Source organism: Myotis davidii, unplaced genomic scaffold, assembly GCF_000327345.1.
Source record: "Myotis davidii unplaced genomic scaffold, ASM32734v1 scaffold54, whole genome shotgun sequence".
NCBI classification, from domain to species: Eukaryota; Metazoa; Chordata; class Mammalia; order Chiroptera; family Vespertilionidae; genus Myotis; species Myotis davidii.
Window position 1 is genome coordinate 981,942 of NW_006287915.1, and position 11,092 is coordinate 993,033.

The window sequence follows — 11,092 nt, forward strand, 5'->3', positions numbered from 1 at the left end:
ACCAGGGCCTGTGCCCTGACTGGGAAATGAACCGGTAACCTCTTGGTGCAGGAACCGGTGTTCATCCACTGAGCTACACCAACCGGGCTCTTTTGTCTATTTAGCTGTTAAAAAAATGTTTATTTCTACAAAGCTTGGCTGCAATTTGTAAATATATATCTGCCTTTAATGATCCTTCCAAGTAGCCCCCAATACATACGTGCGTGTGTGTGTGTGTGTGTGTGTGTGTGTGTGTATTTATATATTCACTTTTCTTGCTAGTAACTTTCATGGCTCACAAAGGTGAGTTGGTCAGTTTCTGTTGCAGAACCTGACATCTGAGGGGTTTGAAACAGCACTGGGCACAGCCGACTCCCCCGGAGCTTTGGGCATCCTGCTTTGAGGGTTGGCCCCAGCCTGCCCAAACCCCTGTTACAAAGCATTGGTCTGTGGTGCTGCCAAGTCCCTTTGTAATTGCCTGTTTCGACACCATCCCTGGAGGGAATAGCTCAATCTCAGTAAGAGAATAATTTAATAATTTATTTTTTCAGTTTCTGACAGCAAAGGAGGCTCCTAAGGTAGCGATCAGTATATGGTTGAATGTGTGAGGGTGACTCTGATCCTTGCCACAGTGCACTGGCTCACAGAAGAATAATTATAATGATTCCCAGAGGTTCTCATTAAATTCCTGATGCCTAGGAAGAGTGCCAGGCAGCTCCTGGGAGACCTGAGCGGCGTGGCTGTCTCAAGCTGGTGGGCCCCGGTTTGTGTTTGCCTTCTATAAGATGGTAGGCAACGATACCTCTCCTCCATCAGTGGAGACCAGAGCTGAAAATGGAATTTTAGGAGTTTAGACAAAGCCTCATTCATCGCGCCCCTTTCTCAGAGGAAGAAAATGAACACAGGAAGGGCCAGGGAGCTGCTCGTGGTTCAGCCAGTTAATCAAAGCCAGGATTGCAAACCAAACCCAGCTTCTCTGATTAGTGCTCTTTCCACTGTACCACCGCTGCGTAGGGCTTGGAGGATAATTTACACACATTCACGGTGTTATTCCTGCAAATAATCCCTTGAAACTTCCAGACACTATATGCCCCCGCCCCCGCCCAAAGTGTAAATTTTTATTTAAATGATATAAGCTGTCAAACTGTCTTAAGGCGGTTATAAATATTTAAAATAAACTTTAATTTTATAGTTTTCAAAAGTGAGTTTAGACTTCAACCTTCCAAATATCCTCCATGTGGTTTAACAAAAACTTTAAGCAAGCAGAAAATGCACAAAAGAAAACAGGTATATCTTTTGAAACAAATGTATTTTAAATATGGTTGTTAGGCTATAACTTTTTTTCAAAAATTAACTGAAAATTATTTATTTAGAAACTAGGTTAAAAAGCTGTTTGGAATTTATGTTATCACAGGACTCCGAAAATATCCATGGAATGTTTCCGGTGTTACTAACTCCCCCCCACCCCCACCCCGAGGTCTTGAAATTATCTCTGGAGCTGAAAAATGTTGAAGTGATTTGAATGTTTATACAGTTGCTTAAGGAGGTAGGTGACTGGCTTTTCTCGCCTCTCTGTGTAAGTGTCAGGAGAAATATTCCCTGAAAAAGGTACGTCCAGGGTAACGGATCCATTGGCCACCATGAAATCCAAAAGGTGGAGTGGTCAAACTTGTTATTTCCCTTCCAGGGAGCTAGGTGAATGTAATCCACAAAGCTCAAAATTCAATCATAAATAACAGCTTATCACCTACCTAGGACCTTCGATACCCCAAACTGGACAACTTGGAGATTTCAGAACTGGTACCTTTCATTGAGAGGAGGAGGGGCGGGGGGAGGGGAGGGCCCCCAGTGAGGACATGTGCTCCAGCATCCAGGAAGCAGGTTTTTAATTCAAAACTGTGCCTGCCTCTGGGGGACGCCGTTCTTTCCTCTTACATACAGTGACCTTTACAGGCATCCTTCACAGCACTTGGCTCCCGCCGCGGCTCAGCGCTTGTCACAAGGCCGCGGGTTGCCTGCTTGTTCTTATTCAAGTGACGACTGGGAGTGCTTGATAGGGGGTGATGCTGACAGCCTCTCTCTGACAGGAGATTGTCAGCGTTCTTGACCCGGGCACGCCGAGAGCCTGGGAAAACACTTTGATTTCAATGTGGCTTTAAAAAACAATACGCGGTTGAACCAAATAACTGTGTAAAATAGGGCCACAGAGCAGCTTTTGTGGGATTAGCTGGTTCCCAGTGCCCCTAAACAAACTCATGACAAGGTCGGTGTCCTGAGCAGAGTACCCTCTTATTTGTATGCATTCGACTTGACATACACATTCACTGTTCTTACCTCAAACTTACTGCACAGAAATTAACGTACAGAACAGGAGAGACAAAATTTGTGAATTGGAAGTATGAAATCATGTAGGTGAGTTGTAAGGGTGAGCAAGAGGATTCCATACTGATAGGCCCAGTTGAAGTGGGAAGGGGGTGGGAGGGGGTGATCCAGGCAGGCCTAGAAAGTGAAGAGATCTTGCCCCCCCCCCCAAAAAAAAAGTGAGCAGTGAGGGAGGAAGAAAGGTATTCCTCTAAAGACTTCCTCAGTTCATACTCATTTGGTTTATTTCTAACTAGTGATTAAGATTAAGTGATTTTCTGTGTGTGTGTGTGTGTGTGTAGATTGTTTTAGAGGGAAAGGGAAATGAATAATTAAGCTTTCTTTTCTCTTTTTAAGACTTTGTTTTTCCTCTGAGTCTCTGAAAAGGAACGTAAACAGAATAAAGCAAAACTGAATTTTCTATAGGCTCACATTTCTTAAGAAACATTTTCTGTCATTTGGCTTGAGTTTGAAAAATTGACATTCACTAGAATATTTTATTCTAGATACTAACTTTACAAAGCGTAGCTCTCCTACAAAGTTGATATTAGTGATTAATTCAGGCTTAGCCCAGTAATGTTAAGGTAAAAAAAAACAACCATTGAAACCTCTAAAGAATTTTTGTGAATTTATTTGAGCCAAACTGTCGACATATGCCGGGAAGTAGAACCTCAATGAATTGAGATAATGCTCCGGAGAATGGCGGGTTACATCTGTATTTATACATTGCAATCAAAGGACGAGAGATAGGCTCGGTTAAGTAAAAGTTGACCTTGTCAGTGAAGATACTGGCCTAGGATGTAACCGCCCACCATAACTGCTTTTAGTTAAAGTTTAATTTCAGACCATCCTTTGTGGTTACTCTAGGTCTCTGAGTTTGCAAGATCACCATGCAGGCTTCCCTGAGCTTGTCAGGTTAGCATGTGGCCCCTTTCATCCACATCTAGTTCATAGTAAGTGCTCAATAAAGGGTAGGCATCACAATAAAAGAAGACAGAGAGGGTTGGTGATGAGTGTGGCAGATAGTTTTCAGGTCTAGTGACCAGATTTTCCATGGTGTTGTTTTTTTTTTGCACATTTTTCTTTTTTGGTAAAAAAGATAATGTTTTATTAACAGTATACCTAAAACTGGTTGCCAATTCACATATAAATAAGACAATGCATACTTTAAAACAAGAATTAGGAAATACAGACACCTATGTAAAAGCTGGTTTTATTTCTCCAGGTTTTATTATCAATGATCTTTATAAGTTTGATACCTATTAGCAAATTTAACTAAAAATAAACAAAATTACTTTTCCTGTAAGTAGAAGATACCTTTAAAAAATTCTGTATAGGGCACAGTAGCAGGCCTACAAATAGGAGTAAAGTACAAGGTTTGCTCTCAAGGAACTTACATGGGAAGCATGGGAAGATAAGACATAATACTATTGGTGGTGTAGTGCTAATCATAGTAGTTAACAGAGTATTAATAATGGCAGTAGCAGCAACTAATAGTTATTGAGTACTTACTAAATGGGCCTGCACATATTGTATATGAATTATCTTATTTAGCTATTATAAAATCTATGATATTGGTACTTCAATCAGCATTAGATTTGACTGTATATATAGTTAATTCCAAATAAGTATATTAAAATAAATATTTATTTTTAAAAATTAAATTTATTGGGGTGACATTGGTTAACAAAATTATTCAGGTTTCACGTGTACAAATTTACAACAATAACAACAACAAATTTACATTTCTTTTATGTAAAAACTTTCAGTGGTGGGTGGTTCAAGGCTGGAATGGTGTCTTTTGGGTCATCACAGACCCAGGCTCCTTCTATCTCTTCCACCACCCTTGGGACAGGGCTTGGATGTTCTTGATCCAGGATGGCTGCTAGAGTTCCAGATACCTTATCCGAGTTCAAGGTAGAAAAAAAGAGGAAGTGGGGGTAGAGCAAAAGGAAACAACTTTCTAGATAATTCTTTTTAGAGAAATGTTGGAGCCCTCATATGAGGACTACCACTTACATCTTATTTTCTATCTGAAGTTTCAAGGAAGACCATACATACACTCCTTCAGCTGGATACATTGCTACCCTCTCCCCCAAATCAGGGTTCGATTAGCAAAGAAGTAAGGGAGAATAGTTATTGGGAAGAATATAAGCAGTTTCTGCCATAATTTGTATCACTTTTCAATCAGTAGATGAGAAAGTGAGGATTAGGAGTTGAAGAAAATTTACCACCATTTGGTGGGGCCAGGATTGTCATCCAGGCAGCTAGCTCCACTGCCTTTGAGTCTAACCTCTATGCAAACTACCCCCACGAACTGGCATGGGAATACAGGACAAACTCCCACAGAGATGGGAAAATGCTTAGAAGCATTAACTTAGAGCTTTTTATGTATTTTTAAAATTCTTACTAAGGTTTTAACATTTTCCTTTTCAAATATGGTACTGCTGTAATGATGTTCAATTGGTCCCCTTTTAACATTTGAACAATTCAAATAGAACACATCTGATTTTTAAAACAGAACTATGTAGTTGCTTTACATGCCTTCAAGTGAGAGTCGTATTGACATAGGAGAGAGATGAGGAAGATCTCAGGTGCTCAGAGGAATCTGGAGCACTAACGCCAGAGTCTCCATCAATTGCTCTTGATGCATTTATAGCTCTGTATAGAGACATCATGTTCATCACTATCCATAGATTCCATGACAAGATCCAGATCAGGAAAATAGAAGAAAAAAATGAATGCTTTTCATTCATGCTCAACCAGAGAAGTGCCATAGTGTTTATTCCGAGGGTCAGCAAAGAGTAGTGAGGCCCTAGCTGGTTTGTCTCACTGATTAGAGTAGTGATTCTCAACCTTCCTCATGCCGTGACCCTTTAATACAGTTCCTCATGTTGTGGTGACCCCCAACCATAAAATTATTTTCGTTGCTACATTATAACTGTAATTTTGCTACCATTGTGAATTGTAATGCAAATATCTGATATGCAGGATGTATTTAGGCGACCCCTGTGAAAGGGTCATTCGACCCCCAAAGGGGTCGCGACCCACAGGTTGAGAACCGCTGGATTAGAGTGTCATCCTGTGGACTGAAGGGTTGAGGGTTTAATTCTGGTCAAGGGCACATACCTCGGTTGCAGTTTTGATCCTCGGCCCCTAGTTTCGTGCAGGAGGCAACCAATTGATATTTCTCTCACATCAATGTTTCTCTCTCTGTCTCTCTCCCTCCCTTCCACTCTGTCTAAAAATCAATGGAGAAAAATACTCTCGGGTGAGGATTAACAACAAAAAGAATAGTGGAAAGAATCCTGGGTTCTAGACTTGGCTTTGCTGCTAATGAGCTGTGTGATCCCAAGCAAATAATTTCGCCTCTCTGGACTTCAGTGTCTTCCTCTTTATTTTTATTTTATTTTAATTTTTTCCCCATTTTTACTTTCTTAGGGGAAAGGAATAGATTTTGAGGAGGAAAAACACGAGGCAGAGAAATATGGAATAGAAAATAAATACAAATAAAAGCTGGTTTTTAAATTGTTTTATAATCACAACAAATGAGTTCAGAGAATGCCCTGTACAAAACAACATAAGAAAGGTTCAAGATCAAGATGTTCCTTTAAGCAAGGCTGAAGATGTCAGTCTCTGGTATTTGAAAGTTAGGCTGCAATCCTTATTTTTTGGATGAATCACTGGGTATGTGGTACAGTCCATGCTTTTAACCAGATTTGAACAGAAAAATGGCCACTTGGCCCAGGTAGAAATAGATGAAGTGTTTGGTTTCATGTGTCACATGACTACCAAAGTTCTTCTCCACGATTCAGTGCCAGGGGGATTGTACTTCTTATCAAACTCCTCTAATATGCACCGCAATATCCTTCTCTATGTTATATTTCTCCAACACCCGAGTAGCACATTCCACGGAGTCCTGCTGCATCTCCCCTGACATACTGGCATTTTTGATCACCGCCTGTGGTCACACATGGTTACAGTGGAGCAGGGCTGGCCCACTGCAAATGTCTCCTGGGGGAGGGGCTGGTGGGGCTCCGACCCAGCAGGAGAAGCCACAGCTCCCGAAGCCATGGCGCATCTCCTCCTCCTTTTTATTTTTTTTTTAATATATTTTTATTGATTTTTTACAGAGAGGAAGGGAGAGAGATAGAGAGTTAGAAACATCGATGAGAGAGAAACATCGATCAGCTGCCTCCTGCACACTCCCCACTGGGGATGTGCCTGCAACCCAGGTACATGCCCTTAACCGGAATCGAACCTGGGACCCTTCAGTCCGCAGGCCGACGCTCTATCCAGTGAGCCAAACCGGTTTCGGCTCCTCCTCCTTTTTAAAGTAAAGATATGTCTTCAATTGCTCCCTTTCAATTATAATATTTTACAACCATCAGCTATTCTAGATTCAGTTGCCTTTTTTTGGAAAGAGTATAGATTTTGACTTCAGAGGACCTGGATTGACTCTTAGCTCTGCCTTGCATAAGCTGTGTGACTTTGCACAAGTCACCTAACATTTTGAATTTTAGTTTTCTTATGTGTAAAATGGAAATAAGAAAATATGTCCCCGTAGAGCTATTGTGATGATTAAAGTAAATAATGTACGTACAAGCACTCTGTATAGTAGTAGATGATCAATAAATGTGATCAGTAAATGTCATTAACCTATCCTAGCACTTCCTTCTAGTACTTAATGCTTAATATGTACTTTATATCCAAATGAGAGATAGATAAATAGATAGATAGAATTAGATGGTTTTATGTCATCTCTCTCTCTGCATTGGGATTTGAGAGAAGATAAGAAAGGAAGGGGTTTGGTTTACAGCTCATATCCATAGATCAAAATGTTCTCTTTAGTTCATCTAGCAAGTTTAGATACGACACCAAGGAACCCTTTTCCTGCTGGGAAGTCTGTGTCTATTTAGGCAAAAATCTGGGAAGAGCTTGTCTCCAGTGTCTGCTAAGGACACCTCACGACCCCTTCGTTTCAATCCACTGGAGTCACAGACAGCAGAAATCTCCGTCAGCCTTCAAAACCGTCTGTTTTTATTCTATGTTTCCCCCCACCTCTTTCCTTTAGGAAAAAGGAGGAAACTAAATTAAGACATGCTCATTTGTAGAATTTGTTTTTGTTTTTGTTGTATTGTGTTGACAGCCCAATATGCCTTCAACTCAACCCAATGAGAACACAACTGTACAATGAGAAGTACTGCTCAGAGTGATGCAAGATGCAAAATGGCCCAAGTACCCAGTTACTCTCTGAAGTTTGAAAGCATTTTAACATAATCTAGAACAGTGATGGCGAACCTAAGACATGCATGTCAGAGGTGACACGCGAACTCATTTTTTTGGTTGATTTTTCTTTGTTAAATGGCATTTAAATATATAAAATAAACATCAAAAATATAAATCTTTGTTTTACTATGGTTGCAAATATCAAAAAATTTCTATATGTGACACAGCACCAGAGTTAAGTTAGGGTTTTTCAAAATGCTGACACACTGAGCTCAAAAGGTTCGCCATCACTGCTCTAGAATTATTTTCTGCACCATGGCCAGAAATGAAAATGGTTACTTCTGAAAGGCTTGTGTTATGCAGAAAATTTGTTTTATGTAAACGAAATCCTCTATTAACTGAACACTCTAGTGAGCAGGGTTTTACTTCAATAATGTAACCAGTGATTGAGGTAATAACAATTTAACAATAATAGTTACTATTGTTTTGGAGCATAGGTCTTTTATTTTAACGGTGCTATGAGGTAGGCATTGTTATCTCCCGGAAAAGAACCGCTCACAGAAGTTAGATGGTTCCCAAGACCAGAAGGCAGTCCCGCAGCTCTGGAGCCTCTGGAGGCCCTGCTCCTTCCACAGTGGGAAGCTGACCTCCAGTCCCCAGAGTCAGCAGGGATGGGGGAGACCGAGCACAGTGGGGCTCACTTTCTCTGGGCCCGCGGTCTGGCGGGGGCAGCGGTGTGGCCCGCATGACTTTCCAGAGAAGAGTGTGGTGTCATAGGCCATCGCACAGTCTGCGGTTGTCTCCCCAGACCACCCTGCAGAGCAGTCTGTGTGCTTTGAAGGCGTCATTTTATTTATGGGACTAATGGGGTTGCAGATCAAGGGGAAAACACATAAAGGCTGGTTTTATTTAGCATTTATTCAAGAAAAACACATGCCTTTATAAGGAATGGAATGGAAGCCCCGTCTCCCAACTGCAAGAAGCATCACTTCCTATGGGGATTAATCAGAACACCGTGTCATCCCCGGGACCCCCCACCTGCCAAGGCCGAGCTGTTGCCCTCAACCAAGGAAAACACATGAATCACGGGGAACGGGAAGGCTTAAGGACTCTCCGTCCGGTGGGGCGAGGGCACAGGTACAGAACACAGGCAGAAAGGAGCTACTGGTAAAGTGTAGGCAGAGATGGAGACTCAAGAGCTGGCCCACTAACCACTGAGCCTTCACCTCATTCTCACCATGCCTCGATTTTATTTATTTTTTTGTAATTTATTAAAGCCCCTTCTGGCCCTCTTGCTTCTCCCCTTTTTAAAAACAAGCATTTTAGCCCTGCTGGTGTGGCTAAATGGTGAGTATTGAGCTATGAACCAGGAGGTTTGACTCCTGGTCAGGGCACATGCCCGGGTTGTGGGGTGTGCAGGAGGCAGCCAATCAATGATTCTCTCTCATCACTGACGTTTCTCTGTCTCTCTCCCTTCCTCTCTGAAAGCAATAAAAATATACTTAAAAAATTAAAAACAAGCATTTTAAGGGGATTTGTGGCATGGCAGAAGGGATGCCGCCTGCCGCCCACCTGCAGCCCCTCCTTCTCTGACTCACTCGTTTGGCTGTGCCCCAAGCCCGAGTGGGCGCTTTGGTGGAAATGATATCACTGTGAGACTCAGGGTAGGTCAGCTTCTTCCGGCTCCTTCCTCTTCCTTGGGGCTGACTGTGCTCAGCCTAATCCTCAGGGCCCCGTTAATGAAGGCAGGGCCTCATTAGGTCAAGAGGCGTGTGAGGCTCAGTGTGGGAGCCCAGGCCCTTCTCCTCCCAGCTGGTGTTTCAGTTGCCGTTGGAGACTCTGCAGACTCTGCCTGAAACAGCTGCCTCCGCGTCTGCAGAGTGAGGGCTTGGGTCAGGCTTCAGGGTCCAGGTTGCAACGTAGGTGTGAGAGGCTCCTCTGTGTCTCGAGGAGCCCGTCGACCTCCCACTGGAAGGGGCAGGGAAATTTCAAGTGTGTGACGTAGATTGCGGTGTGTGCGTGTGTGTGGTGTGTGTGTGTGTGTGTGTGTGTGTGTGTAAGTTTCCTTGGAGGGACAGTTTTCTGAGTGCTGTAGAAGTTCAGAGAGGGTAGAGGTGTTAAAAACAAGAGAGCGTTTTCTAAGGAGCAGAAAGGGGAGAGCTTTTGAGTAGGGATCCAAACCCCAGCTCTTACAAAGAGAAGATGAAGGACAAATAGCCTTGAAGGGTAATGAGGAAACTCCCTTATTTTTTTGCTTGGTTCTTTCTGTGCCTTATAGAGTAGGTGTCGATGGTGCCCAGCAGGGAGCCTCTTGCCAAGAGCTGTGTGTCTGTCTCCTCCCAGCACCCCACCTCGGTCTGCCTGCACCCGCATCTCTGCCAGGCTTTGCACTGGACATCTGGACCATCTGCCCATTACATGGAAGGGGCCCTTGTCTTTGACTCCTGTCCCGGTCTGTGCCTTCCCCGGCCCGCCCTGCCCCACGGGATCAGCGGGCAGTGCATGTCTGACCACTTAACATGACAGTGCTCACAGGTACTTTCTAGAAGGAGGCTTCTCTCATGGATACCTGGCCCTCGGGGTGTCAGGATTCCAGGAAAGGAGCAGCTCTGACTTCCTTGGTGGTGAGCTCGGGAGTCAAAGTGTGACAGCGCATCACCAGCAAAGGAGACAAGCTAGGATGGAGATGGGGTTTGGTGGAGAATCACAAGTGGCTGGGGGAAGGCTGGGCCTCATGTGAGCCTGCAGGGGGAAGTCAGCCCAGTGGCAGCAAGGGGAAAGCCGCCCATCCACCCTCCTGCTAGCCTAGTGCTGTTAAGAAACCTGAGTGTCCCCAGCCACTCACTGGGCAGCAATGTGTTTGTGATTTGAGCCCTCCACCACTCACCTCTGCCTTCTCACCTCCTTTCCTAAAAGGTCTAGACGGCTCGCTGGTTGGTTGCTTAGTGTCCAGTGCAAACTGAAAAAGCCGACTCTGAAAGCCTGACTCGAAGGCCTGGAGGGACAGACTGGGGCGGCTGATAACAGCGCTGACGAAAGGGTCAACACGAAGCCTGTAGGAAAGCAGGACCACAGTGTAAACTGGAAAAGCCAGACTCGGCTCCAGGATCTCAGAAAGCCGTGTCATCCGGAGGGCTTAGAACAGCTTCCCTGGGCCTGGGACAACGCCAGCTGAGATCCCAGTGTGCGTGATGTTACAAAGTGTGGGTCCCTGCACAACCTGTCCCTAGCTGCCTTATCCCCCTCCCCTCCCCCGTCCCATGGCGTGCTCCCCCACAATCAAGTCATGTTCTTACCTCTTCCTCTGCTCCTCCAGGAAACCAGGGCAGCATCTGCCTCTCCTCCTCACTGGGGAGTGCTGATCCCAGTGTCCCAGGTGAGTGACTGTCAAGACCCAAGTCCCTTTGCTGTTTCTCCTGGAAGGCCCCGGCGTTCCACACAGATTGAGGAACCCTAGCAACCAGTCCCAGTTCCCAGAGGTGCCAAAAGAAGCGTACGGATTACTACCCTGCAGTGACATATA

At 44.1% G+C, this 11,092-nt stretch overlaps 1 pseudogene; it reads right to left on the reverse strand.

The window, feature by feature from the left end:
* Window positions 1-5,866: 5,866 nt before the first annotated feature.
* Window positions 5,867-10,696, reverse strand: LOC102775230 (annotated as a pseudogene).
* Window positions 10,697-11,092: the final 396 nt, after the last annotated feature.